The sequence below is a fragment of the Suncus etruscus genome, chromosome 7 (genome assembly GCF_024139225.1).
Source record: "Suncus etruscus isolate mSunEtr1 chromosome 7, mSunEtr1.pri.cur, whole genome shotgun sequence".
Taxonomy (NCBI): Eukaryota; Metazoa; Chordata; class Mammalia; order Eulipotyphla; family Soricidae; genus Suncus; species Suncus etruscus.
In genome coordinates, this window is record NC_064854.1 from 70354889 (window position 1) to 70380385 (window position 25497).

General features: G+C 38.8%; 1 pseudogene; it reads right to left on the reverse strand.

The window, feature by feature from the left end:
• Positions 1-1481: 1481 nt before the first annotated feature.
• LOC126014333 (periodic tryptophan protein 1 homolog) overlaps positions 1482-25497 on the reverse strand; it is a 70380-nt pseudogene continuing 46364 nt past the window's right edge.

Genomic DNA, 25497 nt, shown 5'->3' on the forward strand with positions numbered 1-25497 from the left:
TGAGTGTGAATAAGCTCTAATAATAAAGTATATCACATCTAAACAAAGTAAATGACCTTAAATGATCTGAGCAATGACTTCCTGAGTCGAGTTTCAAGTTCTTATAAATTCACACACACTTTTTTTTAGCCACTAGGGACTTTAGTGTGAGTTAGTATTCAAAGATGGATTTAATTAATAATATATGCCCATGGATAATTAAGAACTTGTCCTTGTGGAAAGAAAACTTTAGATATGAAAAAAGTCTCAGATAATAATCAAAGAGCTAGAATGTTCTTGACATATCATCTCAACAATCTTTTCTTATAAATTATCCCTTTGCAGTTTGAAACCTGTTTTGTTCCTAAAAACCTCTAGAGTAAAAGATTTTAATATTCCACAGTTTAATCATTCCCTGGTCTAAACTAAAGTTACGTATTATTAATGTTTGGGGGCCCTCCAAGCAGAGCTCAGGAAGTCTGGTTCCCCTTACCAATTTCCACCAAGTGGGCAGTAAGTTCAACAGATGGGCCAGAAGATACAATTCTGTTCTGTCTCTGCAGTACAAGGGATAGCTGGGCAACCCCACTGATGTTGAAGGCCTCCAGAGTTAAACTCCGTGTTGGTGGGCGAACCATATTGTGCCAGAAATGGGACCCAGGACTGTCTCATGTCTCATGCTCTAAATGCTGTACTCTCTCTTGGCCCTATTATATATATTCTTTATAAAAGAATAATTTTAAGTGACTTTTTCTTTTTGTCAGACTTCCCTCCTTTTTATAAAATAGCTGTTGGAATCTAAAATGATGTTGGAATTGAAAAGGTATTTATTGCACGATTTTAAAATTAGAAGAACCCTGCAGGGACATCTATAGCAACACCTAATTTACAGGGCCTAAAGGAATTTGTAAATTCACTTGATTAGTGACAAAGTAGAGCTCAATCAATTTTCAGTGTAGTGTTTGTCCTCATAATTTCTCTAATTTGAGTTCCTCATTATATACATAGAATGGTTGAAATGCCTAATTTTGAACTGATGCAGGGAAGATTACTAAGAACTTAAAAAGTACATTGTAACAATTTATTTTTCTTCAAATACACTTTTTATTTTTTGGGAGGGGGCCCAATAGCTCTGTAATAGGGGAACTACTAGGTTAGGTAACATACCCAGGACCAGCACATGTACAGTATGTGCTCCAGTCCTCTGAGTATCTCCCCAGAACCTTTCTTATTCTTCTCAAGAATGCGACTGAAGCTCTCTACTCCATAAATTCGAATTAGAAGCACACAGACTGGCCTCATCTCTGCTATCACCATAAAGCAGAGAGAATGTCAGATAGTAGGAATGAGCCTGTTTTGGTCACTGCACGAGGCATTTTAGGTGTCTTTTGTCACTGAGTTACAGTAAAAAAAAAAAAGGCTCTGTGATCTTACTACAACTCCATCTGTGTGTCTGAGCTCCTGCTCCTGAAAGGGCTGCTAATAGTGAGTTTCTTGCATTGTCAGAACAAAAGTTTTACTTCTTTATTTACTGAAGAAACAGTGCTAAAATCCCAGATTCAAATCCTTTTCTCTGATCTCCCAAAGCATAAATAAATGGCAAATCTGGACAGCATAAGAACAGAAGAAAACTCCCATTTTCATGTCTTTGGAAAAACCAGGCTTGTGTGGTTTCTCAAGATGTCCTAGATATTCACATACTTGTCTGCCAATACTGAGACTAGATAGCCATTGGCCTGATTGCTTAGGTCAAGCTCAGAGATCTCATCGTTATGTACATTAAGTGTAAAAATTAGTTTATTTGAACCTTCATTCAAAACCATAATCTTTACTGGCCAAAATATGATATGGCTAGAAGTCATTTGCTTGATCTGCTCTCTGAAGTGCCACACTTGGTGATTCTCTTCTGGGCTTGGCAGTCATACAGTGCCACAGATTTATCATCTGATTCAGAAATCAGAGTTTGTGCTTCAAACAGAAGAAGCAGAAAAGTCTGTATCTCAACCAAGTTCACACATAGAGGCTGACTGCTATACAGAAATGTCCCATAGAATCCCAGCACTGTCAGCCCTTTCTGATGAGCTTATTCTAGGAAAGCACACACTTCAATTACTGGGGTCGTTTCCCACAACACCAGAATTTCCAGTAGTGTTATCTGGTCTAGGATCAAAATCCAGCCCTTCCAAAATCAGAGGGTATGCAGGCAACAGTATATCATGGTACATATAAAAACAATCTTCCTGATTTTAAACATGTGCCTCTAAGTTGCACTGATCCTGTTCATCTCTGCTACAGACCACAAGACTATTAGTGGTTGATCACCATTTGATCACAAAGTCTTCAATTTGTATTGCTTTGTATTTCACTGTGAAGTAAGGATTTTGATCATTGCTCCCATAGATGGTAAGACCAAGAGTTTCAGTATCTGGGTCATGTTTCTCATGTTATCTGTCTTTAGGCCCAGAACCCTTAGAAAAACATCACTGGGAATTGTCTGGGCTTCAGATCACTCATTGATGAGAGTATTCCCTATAAAAAATTGCAGTACTGGGGCCGGGCGGTGGCGCTGGAGCTAAGGTGCCTGCCTTGCCTGCGCACGGACCGCGGTTCGATCCCCCGGCGTCCCATATGGTCCCCCAAGAAGCCAGGAGCAACTTCTGAGCGCATAGCCAGGAGTAACCCCTGAGCGTCACAGGGTGTGGCCCAAAAACCAAAAAAAAAAAAAAAAAAATTGCAGTACTTAATACATATATATGCAATATTTGGAGTATTATATTTGAATTGTATTCTAAAATATCAGTTAATCAGATATGAAAGTGATTTTTTTTTTTTGGTTTTTGGTTTTTGGGCCACACCCGGCAGTGCTCAGGGGTTACACCTGGCTGTCTGCTCAGAAATAGCTCCTGGCAGGCACGGGGGACCATATGGGACACCGGGATTCGAACCAACCACCTTTGGTCCTGGATCGGCTGCTTGCAAGGCAAACACCGCTGTGCTATCTCTCCGGGCCCTGAAAGTGATTTTTACTATTAAGTTAATCAACTAATTTATTTATTTTTGTTTTTGGGTCACACCCGGTGGCACTCAGGGGTCTGGCTCTGTGCTCAGAAATCACTCCTGGCAGGTTAGGAAGACTGTATGGAATGCCGGGATTTGAACCACCGTCCATCCTGGGTCTGCTGCGTGCAAAGTAAATGCCTTACAGCTGTGCTCTTTGGCCCAACTTTTACTATTTTAATTAAAATATTTTTTTGTTTATTTTTTTTTTTTGGGGGGGGTCACATGTGGCAGTAGTGAGTGCTTACTTCTGGCTCTGTGTTCAGGGATTACTCCTGATTAGGCTCAGGGGACCTGATGGCATGTCAGGAATTGAAACTGGGCCAGTAGTAAGGCAAGTGCCTAAACCCCCGTGCTATCTCTTCAGCCCCTGATATGAAAGTGATTATTTTCATCATGCATGGCCAACTAAAATTATGAATCACTGGGGCAGAGAAGTTCAAGTTTACATTGAACTGAAGTTACATAAATTAAGTTACATAAATATCTGACTAGCCAATTTTATTTTATAGTATTTTCACAATTATTGTACCTACATTTCTGATCCTGCACCACAGGATGAGTTCAATGTCTAATCTTACAAAGAGGTGAAGGAATACAAGGCACAGGTTTCTGAAATTTAATAATTGCTCTTTATTAACTTTAAACTATATTTATGGAGCTGCTTGGTATCTGTGTTTCTCAGCATGTGTCAGGAGCCTCCTCAGTTGGTGTCCCCTGGTTGCTTTATACTCATTCACAACCAATGGTACCAGATCATAAGATTTAGAGATAAATGTAGAGAACAAGTGGAAAAGACAGGTTTTTTAAATTATTTGTGAAATAATATGAGGCAATTATTTTTTTTTCTCTTTTTGGAGAGGAGAGTTTGAAATGCTCAGGGATTATTTTTCACTCTGTGCTCAGCAGTGATCCCTGGTGGAGCTCAGGAGATCATATATGGTGCTGAGAACAGAACAGGAGTTGGCCATATGCAAGGCGAGTCCCTTAACCCCTGTGCTATCTTTCTGGCCATAAGGTGACTTTTTCTCCTATGTGTTTATCTTTCCCTTCATCCTGTCCTTAAAAAACTCCCTAGTTTTACTGATCACATTGTATTCACTGAGAATTTTGGGTAGGGGGAGGTACGGCAGTTTAAATTTTCTGTGCAAAGTGTTTACTTAGTGAAGTATGCATACATTAAGCAGGGATCAGGTATGTCTGGTATATAGGCCATACAAGGCCCTTGAAATAATGTTTATTTGCTCTGGTACAGGACAGGAGAGATGTATTTTTCTAATCGACCTATCTGCCTGTATGGTATGGTCTGCAAATGATGTTATAAGTACCCAAAAGAACCATAGAAGAACAATGCTTCTCAGTCCAGCATTATTGGATGTAGGAACGCAAGACGAGAATATTTGAGATTTGACAATAAATCATCCTCGAGACAGAAAAGTCTTAGGAAGAGTTTAAAATCTATATGGACCAATAAAATTTGATCTAGAACTCAGAGAAGGAAAAAATTTCATTACTATATGTATTATATCTGTTAATACAGTACATGTTTAAATGTTACCATTAAAATCTTTATTATAAGGTGTTTCTGTTAGTTGATAGTTCAGATTAAAAGCAGCTTTAACCCTTACAAAAGGATGATGATCAAATATAATCTCGGGTCTTTTGGTAGTATTGAATACTATAATTTGGGAGGGTTTGAAACAATCTGATTCAGGTCATTATCCTATTTTCTCAAAATCTAATGACAGTAAGCATACCATTTTCCTCTTTTATACTTAATCGGTTTGTACTTGAGGATTATTTTGTCACTCAGAGATGAAATCTTTATTATACCTAAATGGGTTTTAAGGGCCCGCTTCCAGTTGGCAGTCTCGATGCAGTATAACTTCGCCAAGACTTTGATATTACACTGGTAATTTCTCAAACTGCAATGTCTAACAGATTCCAGGAAATCTGCAGTTTGAAAACTGAAGTTTCATTATTTCTCTAGGATCTGGGAGCATATGTTTAGGAGCAAGGGGTTTGCTACTTGTTTGCTTATAGGCAACTGTACTGTAAAAGTAACCATAAATATGAAGGGGGTTCTGACAAATTTCTGGCTGAAAGAAAAGCTTTTTTATTCTCTCCCTGACCTACTTACACTCTACCAAGGAAACATTACTAGACAAACAAGAACTTCCTTTGTCTGCTGTTGCAATACCAGAAAAAATGTTGAAGAGAGCACATAAGACCTATTTATATGCTTTAAACCTCAACTAGAAGCTTACTAATTTAACTTTTCCAGACTTCAACTATTGCTCTGACATTTGAAAACAATTTTTCAAAGCATGTTCAATCTTCCCTAAATGCTTACATTTTAGATGTCTTATCACTTGGTACTTAATTAAAGATGCAAATAAAGAGGGGTTGATATGTATGTGAGATTTATCACTTTATTTAAATATTATATAAGAAATATTCTGAGTGAGTGAGTAAGAAATGGCGGACTGTGGGGACTGCCAGGTGAAGTGCTGATTGCTTCACCTGCAGAGTCTCTGCCCTGCCGTGCTTCTTCTGAGGAAACTGAGGACCTGAAGGGAGCCCTGTCCTGTGCTTCTCTGTCTTTTCTGAATGCTTGAAGATCTCCTCAGAGCCCTGGGAATCGAACCCCCCAAAAACTGCATTCTGAAGCTACCTAGAGAGTGAGTGAGTGAGAAAGAAATGGCTGCCTGTGGGGACTCCCACGTGAAGTGCTGATTGCCTCATCTGCGGAGTCTCCGTCCTGCTGTGCTTCTTCTGAGGAAACTGAAGACCTGAAGGGAGCCCTGTACTGTTCTTCTCTGTCTTTTCTGAATCCTTGAAGCTCTCCTCAGAGCCCTGGGAAGCAAACCCCCCAAAAAAAACCTGCATTCTGAAGCTACCCAGCAAGCGAGTGAGTAAGAAATGGCTGACTGTGGGGACTGCCAGGTGAAGTGCTGATTGCTTCACCTGCAGAGTCTTCGCCCTGCTGTACTGTTAAACAGCCTAATACTGAATAACCAGTGGATTCGAGATGAAATCAAAGAGGAAATCAAAACCTTCCTAGAAACAAATGGCAATGGAGACACAAACTATCAGAACCTATGGGACACAGCAAAAGTGGTACTGAGAGGAAAATTTATAGCTTTGCAAGCACACATCAGGAAAGAAGAAGGGGCATACCTGAATAGCTTAATGACACAGCTCATAGAATTAGAAAGTACTCAACAAAAGGACACAAAAATAGGGAGACAGAAGGAAATAACAAAGCTGAGAGCAGAAATCAATGAAGTGGAAACCCGAAAAACAATCCAAAAGATCAACAAAAGCAGAAGTTGGTTCTTTGAAAAAATAAACAAGATTGATAGACCACTGGCAAAACTAACAAAGAGAGAGAGAGAGAGAGAGAGAGAGAGAGAGAGAGAGAGAGAGAGAGAGAGAGAGAGAAACCTGATAACTCGTATTAGGAATGAAAAAGGAGAGATCACTACTGATATGGTAGAGATCCAAAGGGTAATCAGAAACTACTTTGAGAAACTCTATGCCACTAAAAATAAAAACCTGGAAGAAATGGATAAATTTTTGACTCTTACAATCTTCCACAGTTGAATGAAGAGGATGTAGCATATCTAAACACCTCCAATTAAGACAGTAATCAAATGTCTGCCCAAAAACAAAAGTCCAGGCCCAGATGGATTTACTAATGAATTTTTTCAAACCTTTCAAGAGGAACTTCTACCAATACTGGCAAGACTCTTTCATGAAATCAAAAAAACAGAAACACTTCCAAATAGCTTTTATGAAGCCAACATCACTTTCATACCTAAACCAAACAGACATGCTACCAAAAAAAGAAAATTACAGACCAATATTGCTGATGAATACAGATGCAAAGATCCTCAACAAAATCCTGGCAAATAGGATTCAATGCCTAATTTAGAAGATCATCCACTATGATCAAGTAGGTTTCATCCCAGGAATGAAAGGCTGGTTTAACATCCGTAAATCTATCAACATAATACACAACATCAACAACAAGACAAATAGAAATCACATGAACATATCAATAGATGCAGAGAAAGCATTTGATAAGGTCCAACACCCATTCTTGATCAAAACTCTCAGCAAGATGGGAATGGAAGGAACCTTTCTCAATATATAGTTAAGGCCATCTACCACAAGCCAGAGGCAAATATTGTCCTCAATAGAGAAAAACTGAAAGCCTTTCCTCTAAATTCTGACACAAGACAAGGCTGTCCTCTCTCAACCCTCCTATTCAACATAGCACTGGAAGTACTTGCTATACCGATTAGGAAAGAAAAAATATCAAGGGAATCCAGATAGGAAAGGAAGAAGTCAAGCTCTCACTGTTTGCAGATGACATGATACTCTACCTAGAAAACCCTAAAGTCTCTACGAAAAAGCTTCTAGAAACAATAGACTCATATAGCAAGGTGGCAGGCTACAAAATTAACACACAAAAATCAATGGCCTTTTTATACGCCAATAGTAATAAGGAAGAAATAAACATTAAGAAAACAACCCCATTCACAATAGTGCCACAACAACTCAAATATCTTGGAATCAACTTGACTAAAAATGTGAAAGACCTATACAAAGAAAACTTTAAAACTCTGCTCCAAGAAATAAGAGAGGACACGTGGAAATGGAAGCACATACCCTGTTCATGGATTGGCAGGATTAACATCATTAAAATGGCAATACTCCCCAAAGCATTGTACAGAATTAATGCAATCTCTCTAATATACCCATGACATTCTTCAAAGAAGTGGATCAGGCACTTTTGAAATTCGTTTGGAACAATAAACACCCTAGAATAGCTAAAGCAATCATTGGGGAAAAGAATATGGGAGGAATTACTTTCCCCAACTTTAAACTTTACTACAAAGCAATAATTATCAAAACAGCATGGTGTTGGAATAAACACAGGCTCTCAGATCAGTGGAATAGGGTTGAATACTCAAAGAATGTTCCCCAGACATACAATCACCTAATTTTTGATAAAGGAGCAAGAAATCCTAAATGGAGCAAAGAAAGCCTCTTCAACAAGTGGTGTTGGCACAACTGGCTAGCTACTTGCAAAAAATTGAACTTAGACCCCCATCTAACATCATGTACAAATGGAATCCAAATGGAAGAAAGACCTCGATATCAGACCTGATACATAGAACAACACGTAGGTAAAACTCTCCAGGACATTGAGACTAAAGGCATCTTCAAAGAGGAAACTGCACTCTCCAAGCAAGTGAAAGCAGAAATTAACAGATGGGAATATATTAAATGGATATTAAGACACAAGAGCCCCCCCCCTGAGTGGGAGAAACTATTCACCCAATACCCATCAGACAAGGGGCTAATCTCCAAAATACACAAGCATTGACAGAAATTTGCAAGAAAAAAACATCTAATCCCATCAAAATATGGGGAGAAGAAATGGACTTTGACAAAGAAGAAATACAAATGTCCAAAAGACACATGAAAAAATGCTCCACATCACTAATCATCAGGGAGATGCAAATCAAAACAACTATGAGGTACCCCTTCACACACCAGAGATTGGCACGCATCACAAAGAATGAGAGCAAGCAGTGTTGGCGGGGATGTGGAGAGAAAGGAACTCTTATCCACTGCTGGTTGGAATGCCATCTAGTTCAACCTTTATGGAAAGCTATATGGAGATTCCTCCAAAAACTAGAAATCGAGCTCCCATACGACCCAGCTATACCACTCCTAGGAATATCCCCTAGGAACATAAAAATACGATACAAAAATCCCTTTCTTACACCTATATTCATTGCAGCACTATTTACCATAGCAAGACTCTGGAAACAGCCAAGATACCATTCAACAGATGAATGGCTATAGAAACTGTGGTCCATATACACAATGGAATATTATGCAGCTGTCAGGAGAGATGAAGTCATGAAATTTTCCTATACGTGGATGTACACGGAATCTATTATGCTGAGTGAAATAAGTCAGAGAGAGAGAGAGAGAGAAAGACGCAGAATGGTCTCACTCATCTATGGGTTTTAAGAAAAATGAAAGACATTCTTGCAATAATAAGTTTCAGACACAAAAGAGAAAAGAGCTGGAAGTTACAGCTCACCTCAGGAAGCTCACCACAAATAGTGATGAGTTTAGTTAGGGAAATAACTACATTTTGAAGTGTCCTAATAACGAGAATGTATGAGGAAAATGGAGAGCCTATCTAGAGTACAGGCGGGGATTGGGTGGGGAGGAGGGAGACTTGGGACATTGGTGATGGGAATGTTGCACTGGTGATGGGTGGTGTTCTTTACATGACTGAAACCCAAACACAATCATGTATGTAATTAAGGTGTTTAAATAAAAAAAAAAAGAGAGAGACTACTGCCCTACTTTAAAAGATTAAGCATGGCAGTTGAGCATGATGGGGTGGCAGGAAAATACCAGAGCAAAATCCAGGCACTCCACTCTGCCGGGTAGGGCTTGATAGACAGCATCAACAAGATGCAACTTGCTCTGACCTTCTCTCTTTCAATATCTCAAACCTGAGCCACAGGCCTCCTCATCCTCTCTAGCCAGTGATCTCTATCTAGCTCAAACCTCCTGGGTTGACTTCAGGAGATGCATGACAATAAAAAGCAACATTGTTTCTCTCTTCTCTCTCTTTCTCTCTCTTTCTCTCTCTCCTTATTTCTTCACTACAGTTGGCATCCATGAGTGGGTCTTGGCATTCAATGAAATTCAATTTTCTAGTGTATTTTAATACCTACATGCAACACTTAACTCTTTGAATATATATATATATTTTAATCACTTAATACTCCCTAATTGAAAATTATTATGAGTTATAAAGGTTATGGAAAGAAAGAAAAAAGAAAAAGAAATAGAGAGAAAGAGAAAGAAAGAAAAGAAAGAAAGAAAGAAAGGAAGGAAGGAAGAAAGAAAGAAAGAAAGAAAGAAAGAAAGGTAGGTAAAGAAAGAGGAAGGAAGGGAGGAAGAGAGGGAGGAGGGAAGGAGGAAGGAAGGGAGAGAGGAGGGAAGGAAGGAAGGGAGAGAGGAGGGAAGGAAGGGAGGGAGGAAGGAAGGGAGGAAGGAAGGAAGGAAGGAAGGGAGAGAGGGAGGGAAGGGAGGAAGGAAGGAAGATCTATGATGGTGAGGTAACTATGTATATAAATATCATAAATATTAATGATATTGTAATCATGTTGCCTAAGATATAATTAACAGTTAATTACGGGCCAGAGAGATAGCACAGCGGTAAGGCGCTTGCCTTGCATGCGGCCAACACAGAATGGGCCCCGGTTCAAATCCTGGTAACTTTTTTTTTTTTGTGGTTTTTGGGTCACACCCGGCAGTGCTCAGGGTTTTTTCCTGGCTCCAGGCTCAGAAATTGCTCCTGGCAGGCACAGGGGACCATATGGGACGCCGGGATTCGAACAGATGACCTGCTGCATGAAAGGCAAACACCTTACCTCCATGCTATCTCTCCGGCCCCAAATCCTGGTAACTTTTAAGGTCCCCTCAGCCTTCCAGAAGCGACTTCTGAGCGCAGAGCCAGAAATAAGTAACTCCTAAGTGCCACTCGGTGTGATCCAAAAACAAAACACAACAAAACAAAAACTTAATTACAAAAATTGATTCACTCCAATACTTGAAAGTTACTACAGGGATTAAGGTAGTTGCCCTGTAGTTAATTGATTTTATTCGATTCTAGGTACAGCCTATGGTACCCCAAGTACAGCATGTGGTCAGAACTGACCCCTAAACACAAAAGCAAAACTAAGCCTTGAGGACTGCAAGTATTGCCCAAAACATTTTTTTTACTCATAATGGTGATTAGTTCATGTTGACAATAAATGTTAAATGCTTTCACGTTTCTTCCTGGAGTATGCATTGTTTTTACTAAACATTCAATGTAGATGCTATGGAGCAGCACTATTCAATAGAACTTACTAAAATGATGCAAGTATATAGTATCTATATCATTCAATATGATAATCACTAGTCATATGTGGCTAGGGAGCACTTAAATGTATCTAATATTATAATGTAACTTAAATGTAACTGAAGAACAGAATTTCTTTATGGAGTCCATTTAATTTTGAATTGTGAAATATGGCTTGCAGCTAAATATTGGACAGCACACATTTAACACTCACTACTCAGTTTTGATATACAATATTCAGAACTGCAGTCAAACTGATCGAGTCCAAACACTAACTTCACTAGGTATTCAGTTATTCTTCTCTACCATTATTGAGTTGATTAGAAAATATAATATGCTTTATTGTCACATATAAGTACTAGCAAAACTTACTATATTTCAATTTCACAATATACTAGCATTAAAGTTAAGATCCTTAATTTTACAGGTGTTATATATATATTTTCACTGACAAGATTCATAATATCACGGTTTGGAGTTCTGAGATCTATGAGAAATAATGCATCCAAGTACTTAGCATATGTCTGTCACATATTCCTGTCACTCACTACCTGTTAGATGTTTTCATAAAAGTGTTTAAAGGTGATAATTTAACAAAAAATTAATGTGTAAAAAGTGCTGCATAAAATTGGGTGAAGTTAGAATAATTTTTACTTAGTGAATCAATACTGAACCAATTCAAATTTTACTACCAAAACTTATGACCTTAAACAATGTTGTTCACTAGCAAAATTTATAATTTTAAACTGTGATTTCAGTAAGATTTAACTTAGCACAGTCTGCCAATATTTCATTTTATGGTTGTAGTCTAATTAACAGCATATATAATACGCATGTATAATGTTACGTAGCCACACAGGTAAGTTGGATAGATAAAGCTAGCACGGAAATCCTGTTTCAAATTATTTCAAGATGTGAAGAGATCATCAATAATATACCCAGTTCTAAAAACATGTCTATGGTCACAAATTTGCATATATCAAAAGATTTTTTATTATTTATTATAGATTTTTGTTTGTTCATTAGGTAGGTAGGAAGATAGGTAGGTAGGTAGGTAGGTAGGTAGGTAGGTAGGTAGGTAGGTAGGTTGGTTGGTTGGTTGGTTACTGGGCCCCAAAAAGTGGCACTCAGACTCAAGGGACCATATGAGATGCTGAAAATCAAATCCGGGTTGGTCCCAGATTGGCCTCGTGAAAGTCAATGCCCTACCTGCTGTGTTATCTTCCAGCCCCTCAAAATATTTCTTTTTTTTTATTTATTTAAACAACTTTATTACATACATGCTTGTGTTTGGGTTTCAGTCTTGTAAAGAACACCCATCACCATTGCAACAAATTCCAATCACCAATGTCCCAAATCTCCCTCCTCCCCACCCAATCCAGCCCCTCAAAATATTTTTTTTATTTATTTAAACAATTTTATTACATACATGATTGTGTTTGGGTTTCAGTCATGTAAAGAACACCACCCATCACCAGTGCAACATTCCCATCACCAATGTCCCAAATCTCCCTCCTCCCCACCCAATCCCCGCCTGTACTCTAATTTCCTCGTACATTCTCATTATTAGGTAGTTCAAAACGTAGTTATTTCTCTAAACTCATCCCTGTTTGTGGTGAGCTTCATGAGGTGAGCTGTAACTTCCAGTTCTTTTCTCTTTTGTGTCTGAAACTTATTATTGCAAGAATGTCTTTCATTTTTCTTAAAACCCATAGATGAGTGAGATCATTCTGCGTCTTTCTCTCTCTCTCTCTGACTTATTTCACTCAGCATAATAGATTCCGTGTACATCCACGTATAGGAAAATTTCATGACTTCATCTCTCCTGACAGCTGCATAATATTCCATTGTGTATATGGACCACAGTTTCCTTAGCCATTCGTCTGTTGAAGGGCATCTTGGTTGTTTCCAGAGTCTTGCTAGGGTAAATAGTGCTGCAATGAATATAGGTGTAAGGAAGGGGTTTTTGTATTGTATTTTTGTGTTCCTAGGGTATATTCCTAGGAGTGGTATAGCTGGATCATATGGGAGCTCGATTTCAAGTTTTTGGAGGAATCTCAATATCGCTTGCAATAAAGGTTGAACTAGACGGCATTCCCACCAGCAGTGGATAAGAAATCCTTTCTCTCCACATCCCCGCCAACACTGTTTATTCTCATTCTTTGTGATATGTGCCATTCTCTGGGGTGTGAGGTAGTATCTCATCATTGTTTTGATTTGCATCTCCCTGATGATTAGTAATGTGGAACATTTTTTCATGTGTCTTTTGGCCATGTGTATTTCTTCTTTGTCAAAGTGTCTGTTCATTTCTTCTCCCCATTTTTTGATGGGGTTAGATGTTTTTTTCTTGTAAAGTTCTGTCAGTGCCTTGTATATTTTGGAGATTAGCCCCTTATCTGATGGGTATTGGGTGAATAGTTTCTCCCACTCAGTGGGGGGCTCTTGTATCCTGGGCACTATTTCCTTTGAGGTGCAGAAGCTTCTCAGCTTAATATATTCCCATCTGTTAATCTCTGCTTTCACTTGCTTGGAGAGTGCAGTTTCCTCCTTGAAGATGCCTGTAATGTCCTGGAGTGTTTTGCCTATGTGCTGTTCTATATATCTTACGGTTTTGGGGCTGATATCGAGGTCTTTAATCCATTTGGATTTTACCTTTGTACATGATGTTAGCTGGGGGTCTAAGTTCAATTTTTTGCAAGTGGCTATCCAATTGTGCCAACACCACTTGTTGAAGAGGCTTTCCCTGCTCCATTTAGGATTTCCTGCTCCTTTATCAAAAATTAGGTGATTGTATGTCTGGGGAACATTTTCTGAGTATTCAAGCCTATTCCACTGATCTGAGGACCTGTCCTTATTCCAATACCATGCTGTTTTGATAATTATTGCTTTGTAGTACAGTTTAAAGTTGGGGAAAGTAATTCCTCCCATATTCTTTTTCCCAATGATTGCTTTAGCTATTCGAGGGTGTTTATGGTTCCAAATGAATTTCAAAAGTGTCTGATCCACTTCTTTGAAGAATGTCATGGGTATCTTTAGAGGGATGGCATTAAATCTGTATAATGCCTTGGGGAGTATTGCCATTTTGATGATGTTAATCCTGCCGATCCATGAGCAGGGTATGTGTTTCCATTTCCATGTGTCCTCTCTTATTTCTTGGAGCAGAGTTTTATAGTTTTCTTTGTATAGGTCCTTCACATATTTAGTCAAGTTGATTCCAAGATAATTGAGTTTGTGTGGCACTATTGTGAATGGGGTTGTTTTCTTAATGTCCATTTCATCCTTATTAATATTGTTGTATAGAAAGGCCATTGATGGGGCCGGGCGGTGGCGCTAAAGGTAAGATGCCTGCCTTGCCTGCGCTAGCCTTGGACGGACCGCGGTTCAATCCCCCGGTGTCCCATATTGTCCCCCAAGCCAGGAGCAACTTCTGAGCACATAGCCAGGAGTAACCCCTGAGCATTACCGAGTGTGGCCCAAAAACAAAAACAAAAACAAAAAAAAAAAGAAAGGCCATTGATTTTTGTGTGTTAATTTTGTAGCCTGCCACCTTGCTATATGAGTCTATTGTTTCTAGAAGCTTTTTGATAGAGTCTTTAGGGTTTTCTAAGTAGAGTATCATGTCATCTGCAAACAGTGAGAGCTTGACTTCTTCCTTTCCTATCTGGATTCCCTTGATATCCTTTTCTTGCCTAATCGCTATAGCAAGTACTTCCAGTGCTATGTTGAATAGGAGTGGTGAGAGAGGACAGCCTTGTCTTGTGCCAGAATTTAGAGTGAAGGCTTTTAGTTTTTCTCCATTGAGGATAATGTTTGCCACTGGCTTGTGGTAGATGGCCTTCACTATATTGAGAAAGGTTCCCTCCATTCCCATCTTGCTGAGAGTTTTGATCAAGAATGGGTGTTGGACCTTATCAAATGCTTTCTCTGCATCTATTGATATGATCATGTGGTTTTTATTTGTCTTGTTATTGATGTTGTGTATTATGTTGATAGATTTACGGATGTTAAACCAGCCTTGCATTCCTGGGATGAAACCTACTTGATCGTAGTGGATGATCTTCTTAACGAGGCATTGAATCCTATTTGCCAGGATTTTGTTGAGGATCTTTGCATCTGCATTCATCAGCGATATTGGTCTGTAATTTTCTTTTTTTGTAGCATCTCTGTCTGTTTTAGGTATCAAGGTGATGTTGGCTTCATAAAAGCTATTTGGAAGTGTTTCTGTTTGTTCAATTTCATGAAAGAGTCTTGCCAGGATTGGTGTTAGTTCCTCTTGGAAAGTTTGATAGAATTCATTAGTGAATCCATCTGGACCTGGGCTTTTGTTTTTCGGCAGACATTTGATTACTGTTTTAATTTCATCAATGGTGATGGGGGTGTTTAGATATGCTACATCCTCTTCCTTCAACCGTGGAAGATTATAAGAATCCAAGAATTTATCCATTTCTTCCAGGTTCTCATTTTTAGTGGCGTAGAGTTTTTCAAAGTAGTTTCTGATTACCCTTTGAATCTCTGTCATATCAGTAGTGATCTCTCCTTTTTCATTCCTGATACGAGTTATCAAGTTTCTCTCTCTCTCTTTCTTTGTTAGGTTTGCCAGTGGTCTATCAATCTTGTTTATTTTTTCAAAGAACCAACTTCTGCTTTCGTTGATCTTTCGGGTTGTTTTTTGGGTTTCCACTTCGTTGATTTCTGCTCTCAGCTTTGTTATTTCCTTCTGTCTTCCTATTCTTGGGTCCTTTTGTTGAGCATTTTCTAGTTCTATTAGCTGTGTCATTAAGCTACTAAGGTAAGCTCCTTCTTCCTTCCTGATTTGTGCTTGCAAAGCTATAAATTTCCTCTCAGTACTGCTTTTGCTGTGTCCCATAAGTTCTGATAGTTTGTGTCTTTATTGTCATTTGTTTCCAGGAACCTTTTGATTTCCTCCTTGATTTCATCTCGGACCCACTGGTTATTCAGTATGAAGCTGTTTAACTTCCAGGTGTTAAAGTTTTTCTTCTGAGTCCCTTTGGAATTCACAAATAATTTCAGAGACTTGTGGTCAGTGAAGGTAGATTGCAAACTTTCTATCTGCTTGATATTATGGAGGTATGTTTTATGTGCCAGCATGTAGTCTATCCTGGAGAATGTCCCATGTACATTGGAGAAGAATGTGTATCCAGGTTTCTGGGAATGGGGTGTCCTATATATATCCACTAGGCCCTTTCTTCCATTTCTCTCCTCAGGTCTAGTATATTCTTGTTGGGTTTCAGTCTGGTTGACCTATCCAGTGTTGACAAAGCCGTGTTAAGGTCCCCCACAATTATTGTGTTGTTGTTGACATTATTTTTCAGATATGTCAACAGTTGTATTAAATATTTTGCTGGCCCCTCATTTGGTGCATATATGTTTAGGAGAGTGAATTCTTCCTGCTGTACGTACCCCTTGTTTAATATAAAATGTCCATCTTTGTCCCTTACAACCTTCCTGAGTATAAAGTTTGCATTATCTGATATTAGAATGGCCACTCCAGCTTTTTTATGGGTGTTGTTTGCTTGGATAATTTTTTTCCAGCCTTTTATTTTGAGTCTACGTTTGTTCTGACTATTCAGGTGCGTTTCTTGTAGGCAGCAGAAGGTTGGATTGAGTTTTTTGATCCATTTAGCCACTCTGTGTCTCTTAACTGGTGCATTTAGTTCATTGACATTGAGAGAAAGAATTGTCCTGGGATTTAACGCCATCTTTATTTCAAAATTTGGTGTGTCTTTTGGGTAGTCTTGTCTTAGATTAGGTCTTTCAGTTTTTCTCTTAAGACTGGTTTTGAGTCTGTAAAGTTTCTGAGCTGTTTTTTGTCTGTGAAACCATGTATTCTTCCGTCAAACCGGAAAGTGAGTTTTGCTGGGCATAGTATTCTGGGTGAAGCATTCATTTCATTCAGTCTTGTCACAATATCCCACCACTGCTTTCTGGCATTGAGTGCTTCTGGTGACAGGTCTGCTGTAAATCTCAGGGAAGCTTGCTTGAACGTGATTTCCCCTTTTGATCTTGCTGTTTTCAGAATTCTGTCTCTATCTGTGGGATTTGTCATTGTGACTAGGATGTGTCTTGGGGTGGTTTTTCTTGGGTCTCTTTTGGTAGGTACTCTTCAGGCATGCAGGATTTGATCACATATATTCTTTAGCTCTGGAAGTTTCTCTTTAATGATGTTCTTGACCGTTGATTCTTCCTGGAAGTTTTCTTCCTGGGTCTCTGGGACTCCAATGATTCTTAAGTTGTTTCTGTTGAGGTTATTATAGACTTCTATTTTCATCTGTTCCCATTCTTTGACTAATTTTTCCATTGTCTGCTCATTTGCTTTAAGTTTTTTGTCTAATCTCTCCTGCTGTATGGAATTGTTATGTATCTCATCTTCCACAGCACCAAGTCTATTCTCAGCTTCTGATACCCTGTCCCAGAGCTTATCCATTTTCTCATTCACTTTGTTTACTGACTTTTTCAGTCCTGTTAGTTGACATGTTATTTCAGTTTGGAGTTTTGTGATTTCTGTCTTCATATTTTCTTGGTTCTTATTAGTGTTCTGTTCAACTCGATCCATGGTTTCTTGGAGTCCGTTGAGCATCTTCCATATTGCTAGTCTAAAGTCCTTATCTGAGAGGTTGATTAGTTGGTTGGTCATTATCTGGTCCTCAGAATTGTCATCTTCATTCTCTATGTCTGATGCTGGCCTGCGTTGTTTCCCCATTGTCACACTTGTATTGTGGGTTTTTCTACGTGTTGTGGTGGTATTCATTGTCTATATGATGCAGGCAGCACACTCCTCTGGCTCCTCCCTTTCTGGATGGGCTGACTTGCCTCTAAGGGAGGGGAGTCCTCCGCAGATGAAGCCTCACACTGGGTCAAATCTTAGGCCCGAGCATGCAACAGAGAAGACAGTCCGAAGAGAAATGTTTGCTTCTGTGATATAGCACCGTTCTTAGTGTAATTTTTCCTTCTTGTTGCAATGGTGTTCTTTCCTTAGAAAGAGTGCTCGGCCGCGAAGCGAAGCGGAGCTCCGTGCTCCGCTGGAGCCTCTTTTTGCCCCACTGGCAAGAGTTTCTTGCAAGTGGACAGTAGACAGACATAGACAGGTCAAACTCACAGTTTTTCACAGTTGGGCCCCACTGGGCTGGTGTACTTTCGTGGATTTTCCCCGCCTGTTGTCACACACAGGGAGCCGGCTTTTGCAAGTTATGCCAGTTTTCATGCTCTGTAGTCCCTCCCTGAAAATGGCGTCTGGGCGAGAGAGTTTTCTGGAGCCTCTTTTTGCCCCACTCACAAGAATTTCACGCAAGAGGACAGTAGACAGACATATACAGGTCAAACTCACAGTTTTTCACAGTTGGGCCCCACTGGGCCGGTGTACTTTCGTGGATTTCCCCCGCCTGTTGTCACACACAGGGAGCCGGCTTTTGCAAAGTTATGCTGGTTTTCATGCTCTGTAGGGCAGTAGTCTCTTATAGGGGGGCTTGTTTCAGTCCAAGTGCCATCATGGGGATGTATCTATTAAAAATATATTTACAGTAATCTACTTAAATACATTAACAATTCAACAAACAAATTTACAAATTTCTTTGCTAAGAACAATAATTCAATTTAAATTAATGGTTTTCCGGGCCCGGAGAGATAGCACAGCGGCGTTTGCCTTGCAAGCAGCTGATTCAGGACCAAAGGTGGTTGGTTCGAATCCCGGTGTCCCATATGGTCCCCCATGCCTGCCAGGAGCTATTTCTGAGCAGACAGCCAGGAGTAACCTTTGAGTACCGCCGGGTGTGGCCCAAAAACAAACAAACAAAAAAAACCCCCAAAACAAAAAAACAAACAAACAAAAAATTAATGGTTTTCTACACAATGCATTCTGTTTAGTCATATATTCAAAACATAACTAGTCTTTTTTTTTTTTTTTTTTGGTTTTTGGGTCACACCCGGCGGTATTCAGGGGTTACTCCTGGCTGTCTGCTCAGAAAAGCTCCTGGCAGGCACAGGGGACCATATGGGACACCGGGATTCTAACCAACCACCTTTTGTCCTGGATCTGCTGCTTGCAAGGCAAACGCCGCTGTGCTATCTCTCTGGGCCCAAAACATAACTAGTCTTATATTTAATTTATTTATTATATTTTTAACATCTTTATTTAGGCACTATTGTTACAAACATGTTTGTAGTTGGTTTTTAGTCATAAAAAGTACACCCCCATTCACTAGTACAATCTTTCCATCACCAATGCTCCCAATTTCCCTCCTTCCCCACCTCATACCTGTCTGAGCACAGAGCCAGGAGTAATCCCTGAGCACTATTGGTTCTGGCTCAAAAACCAAAAAAAATTTTTTTTCCCTCTTAGTAACTCTTTTGCTGTTTCCTACAACTTCTGGTAATTTGTGTCTTCATTTGCATTTGTTTCCATAAATATTTTGATTTCCTCTTTGATTTTATCTTTGACCCTTTGGTTATTCATTAGTGAGCTGTTTAACTTCCAGGTGTTAAAGTTTTCCCTTTGTGTCTGCTTATTATTCATGTTTAATTTCAGTGCATTGTAGAGGTATGAGTATCCAGTTTTTTGTGGATGAGAGCCTTATATATACATATATATCTAGCAGGACATTCCATTTCTCCTTTCAGAGCTACTATATTCTTGTTAAGTTTCAACCTGATTGACCTACCAAGTGGTTACTGGGTGGTGCTGAGGTCTCCCACTATTATTATGTTATGCTATTCATGTCTTCTTTCAGATTAATCAACATTTGTCTTAAATATTTTGCTGATCTCTCATTGGGTGCATATTTTTAGGAGTGTGATTTCTTCCTGTTGTACATACTCCTTGATTATTATAAAATACCCATCTTTGTATATTTATTTTCTTATAATTAATTACAATAAACACTATACTGATATAATGAGCCAAGATAACCAAAATGTATTCTACATTCCTCCTTTTGTCTCCCTTCCTCTTTACTAGCTTTTTTTTTAAATTATAAATTGTTTAAGTCTAAAGTTTGTGTCATCTGATATTAATATGATCACTCCTCCTTTTTAAGAGAATTCTTTGGTTGGATGATTGTCTTCCAACCTTGGAGTCTATGTTCTGACTAATCAGATGTGTTTCTTTTAGAAAAATGAATTTTAGCAGCAGAATGTTAGATCAGCTTTTTTTATCCATTTTTTTTGCCACTCTGTCTCTTAACTGGTAATTTTAGTCTATCAACATTGAGAGAGATAATTGGGATTTTGTGTCATCTTTATGTAGGATTTTGGTGTATCTCTTGATCTGTCTTGCCTTGACAAGACCTTTCAGTTTTTCTTTTAAGGCTGGTTTTGAGTCTATAAAGTTTCTGAGCTGTTGTTTATTCATGAAGCTATGTGTATTTCCTTCAAACCTGAAAGTGAGTTTGGCTGGATAAAGTATTATAGGTGAAGCATTAATTTCATTTATTTTTTTTCACAATATCCCACCACTGCCTTCAGGCCTTGAGGGTTTCTTGTGATAGGTCTGCTGTAAATCTGTTTTTTTTAATAATAGCTTATTTTTATTGAGTATCAGAAGTTAATATATGGTTAACATTATTTCTGCACACATCTTTCCAACACTACCCCCATGGCCTGAGTGCTTCTTACCTTCACAGTAGCCCAAGGGCCCCTTTCATAATAGCTCAATCTAGGACCTATTTTAGTAACATAGGATTGAAACATGAACCAATCAGATTTGTACAAGTACAACAATTTTAACCAATGGGAGCATAAACACATTTTGATGGCGGGAAGGATAAAGAGGAACCTGGCAGGATGGGGGGAGGGGAAGCAAATTCTTAAACAAATAGCTAATTGATATTTACGCAAATACAATTATTTGTTTAGCCTATTTTCCATTTAGATCTATCTTTTGTGCAAGCAATAAGGATCATAATTTAAACTTTACAAAAACATATCTATAACTACATGCTTGAGTGCAGTTACAAAAACAGGTTCCATTGAAAGGTTAAGGCATCTTGTTAAGCCAGATTCTTTGTGCTGAGCTAAATTTATTTGCAGAGTTTTCTGTTGGTTCGGGGCTATGCAAACTTTTGTGGCTTGAATCAGACAGGCGGTGGAAAATTCATTCAGAGTTCCTTTGATATGTGGGGTGCTCGATCTCCCACATCTCCCCCTGTTTAGTATACAATATAGAAGGGACAGACGTGCCTCGGTGGACTGGCCACACTGGGTGAAGAGGTGTGGGGCTTCCAGTCACCGCATCTGCTACCCTTGATTCAGTCGTTTCCAAAGCTTGGCAAGGCACAGATTGAGGTCTATGCGCCAGCTCCTCGATAACTTCAAACTTAAGTGGCGGAGAGTTGGCAGGAGGGGAGATGTCAGGTGTCAGCTGGTCTTCTGAGGTGCATAGTTGTTGGTACAGAACCTTTGAGTTCTTTCTGGTTGCTTCATCCACTTGATTCTTTACGAAGGTGGTGAGTTTGCGAAAAGCCCAAGGACCAAAGGAAACTAGCAACATAAAGCCAATGAAGGGCCCCAAAAAGGCTGGGAGCACTGTTGTTATCCATGGAGTGGTAGAAAACCAATTTTTGTACCAGCTCTCACTCTGCTCTATATCTTTTTGTCTAGTTACTAAATTATCCTCTATGTGTGAATGCTATCTCTAGCTAAGCCGAATTTATTTTAAAAAGCAACATTTTACTCTAAGGATGACAAAAATTCCCCCCTTCCTCAAAAAAAATGTTAAATTTTGAACCACGGCGGTTATTCTGCACTCTTTGCTAGGAAATCAACAGTAGTGTAAACTTCTTTAAGTTTGTAACCATTTTTAGCCACAGTTATAAGGCATTAGCAGATTCTAGAGTATGAACCAATGAATAAATATTTGTGCTTACACAAACAGTTATAAGGCATTAGCAGATTCTAGAGTATGAACCAATGAATAAATATTTGTGCTTACACCAATAAGACCTAGGCCTTTTAATAAGGCTAGGGTGATGGCAGTGTTTGATTTTTGTACTGCAGCGGGGAGAGACACAAGATTATATTTAAGAGGTAATAAGGCAATTTTTGATCTAACAGTCAATTTAGGCATTAAAACAACCAAAACACAGTGGTACTAGGACTAAAGAAACAAATGTAAAACAATGGGGGAGATAAACTAGTGAAACAGGCAAAAAAAACGTTAAATTGGGGGCAATCATGAACTGAAAGGAGAAATCAACGACAAGAATTTGATTACAATTTTTTCAGATTATTAAAATTTGCGTCAGGGAGTTCTTGGAAGAGTTCTTGCATTGGGGATACTTTTGGAGCTTGGCCCAGTTTCAAGGAATAGTCCACGTTAGGGAGAGTTAGTAGGGAGGGCCTCGCAGCATGAGTCCACAGGGGAGTTGGCTGTCTTTTCTTTCAGGAGACGAGGTGTGGGTTTATCTGGGTGTCCCCTCGTCTGGGTGCAGGGTATTGGTTCGTTGAGTAGGAGGTCGATCTTGATGCCTAATAGAATAAGGACTGAGGGTGAAAAATTTTAATATGGTGGAAGATCTGGATGGGATTGAGGGGTAAAGGGATAGTTGGATTTCCGGAGGGGAGAAAGGGGAAGGTATATGGGAAGGGTATGAAGGAAGAGAAAAGAGAAAATACCTTAGAGAGAAAAGGGGAAGAGAAAGAGAAAAAAGTAATAAGCAGAATAGAGAGAAAAAAAAAAGAAAAGAAAAGTAGTAAGAAGAGAGGAGAGAATAGCAAGGGAATGCTGGTTTATTTAAAGGTGTTCGAAGAATCGAGCCTGTGGTTTAAGTCTGTAAGTCTCAGGTACTGCTTCGATGATCTGAATGATCACGTGCTTCAATTCCTAAATGGAGGTATTACCTAGAGATAAAGTGTATGTTAAAGAGTTTTCTCGTGGCCATCTCGTAGTGCATGCAAGGTATGGTATCCCGTATGGTATCCCGAATTGCCACCTTAGTTTGTCCGCCCTTTGTATCCAAGGGCGCCTGTGGACAGAAAAGCTGAGAGGTTATTTAAAATATAGTAAGATAAATGCATTAAAAGGTAGTGTTATGGTATGTTGCCATTGCAGTCCGTGATTTCCCTTGGTGTTCTATACTTGTGTTCCTGTATACGAACTCCAAGGGATTATTGTGGGCCTTTGTTGTAGAAGTCTGATTACCTACCTGTTCTCTCTATGGTGCCGTTTCTGTTGTTATTGTTTTCTTTATGGTATATTGTGTAATCAAAATTTTGCATTATTCCTTTTTCATGTATTTTGGACACTGCTCCCACGTATATGTTGACTATTACTCTAACCCTGGTCAATATCTATGCACCTAATGTAGAGTCACCAAAATATGTGAGGCAACTACTGGCAAACCTGGAGAAACACATGAAGGGAATTGTGATAATAGTAGGGGACCTCAATACTCCATTATCACCACTGGACAGATCCTCCAAACAGAAAAATAGCAAAGAAATAAGAGCTCTAAATGAAAAATTAGAAGATTTAGGGTAATAGACTTATATAGAGCCCTACATCCCCAGAAAGTAGAATATACATTTTTCTCAAACCCACATGGAACCTTCTCCAGAATAGACCATGTCTTAGGATACAAAGCCAACTTATATAAGACCACAAAGGTAAGGATCATTAGAAGTACCCTTTCAGATCACTATGCAACAGAGCTTATAATTGATGTCAAGAAGAAGCAATGGAGGAAAACTAATACCTGGAGATTAAACAACATGCTGCTTAACAACAGCTGGATCAAAGAACTACTCAAGGAAGAAATAAAAAGATTCCTTGAGATGAATGACAATGAAGAGACAACATGTCAAAATTTATGGGACACAGCAAAAGCAGTAATTAGGGGGAAACTCATAGCAATACAGGCCTATGTCAAGAAACAGGAAAATAACAAAACCAACAGTTTAAAAGATCACCTCAAAGAATTGGAACAACAGCAACAGAGAAATCCAACCACAACCAGAAGGCAAGAAATAATAAAAACCAGAGCAGAAATAAACAACATAGAAACTAAGAAAACAATACAAAAAATCAATGAGACCAGGAGTTGGTTTTTCGAAAAAATAAACAAGATAGATAAACCATTGGCAAAACTCACCAAAAAAAAAAAGAGGGAAAACACCCAAATCACTAGGATCACGAATGAAAGTGGAGAGATTACAACAAAACCCCAAGAAATACAACATATCATGAGATCATATTATGAACAACTTTATTCAACTAGGCTAGAGAACCCACTAGAAATCGACAGATTCTTGGACAAACACCCTCTTCCAAGACTGGAAAAGGAAGATCTAGAGTGTTTAAACAGTCCAATCACTTTAGAGGAAATTGAAGATGTAATTAAAAAACTTCCTAAGAACAAATGCCCAGGTCCAGATGGATTTACAGGTGAATTCTATCAAACATTTCAAGAAGACTTATTACCACTGTTCCATAGGCTTTTCCAAACCATAGAAAAAACAGGAATCCTACCCAACTCCTTTTATAAGGCTAATATCACACTCATTCCCAAAGAAGGCAAAGACACCACCAAAAAAGAAAACTACAGACCAATCTCACTAATGAACATTGATGCAAAGATACTCAACAAAATCTTAGCAAACCGAATCCAGCACTTCATCAAAAAGATCATACATCACGACCAAGTGGGATTCATACCAGGAATGCAAGGTTGGTTCAACATACGCAAATCAATAAACATGATACATCACATCAACAACATGAAAGACAAAAACCACATGATCATATCTATCGATGCCGAGAAGGCGTTTGACAAAATCCAACATCCTTTCATGTTAAAGACACTCAGCAAAATAGGGTTAGAAGGCACCTTCCTTAAGATAGTTACAGCTATTTATGAAAAGCCTACAGCCAACATTATACTTAATGGTGAGAAACTAGAAGCATTCCCACTAAGGTCAGGAACTAGACAAGGCTGTCCACTCTCTCCACTCTTATTCAATATAAACTTAGAAGTCCTAGCAATAGCAATCCGACAAGAGAAGGGAATCAAAGGAATTCAAGTAGGGAAAGAGGAACACAAGCTAGCTCTATTTGCTGACGATATGATGATATACATCAAAAACACTAAAGAGTCCACAGAAAAACTTCTAGAAACAATCAACCAATACAGCAAAGTGGCTGGATACAAAGTCAATACACAAAAGACAGTAGCGTTTTTATATACAAACAATGAAGTTGAGGAGAGAGAGATTAAAAATACAATCCCATTTAAGATAGTATCAAAAAATATCAAATATCTAGGAATCAACCTTACAAGAGAAGTGAAAGACCTATACCAGGGAAACTTCAAAACACTTCAGAAAGAAATTGAAGACGATCTAAAGAAATGGATGAACATCCCATCCTCATGGATAGGTAGAATTAACATAGTCAAAATGACTATCTTACCCAAACTGTTATATAGATTTAATGCAATCCCTATCCAAATCCAGGCACCATTTTTTAAAGAAATAGAACAATCAATTACAAAATTCATCTGCAA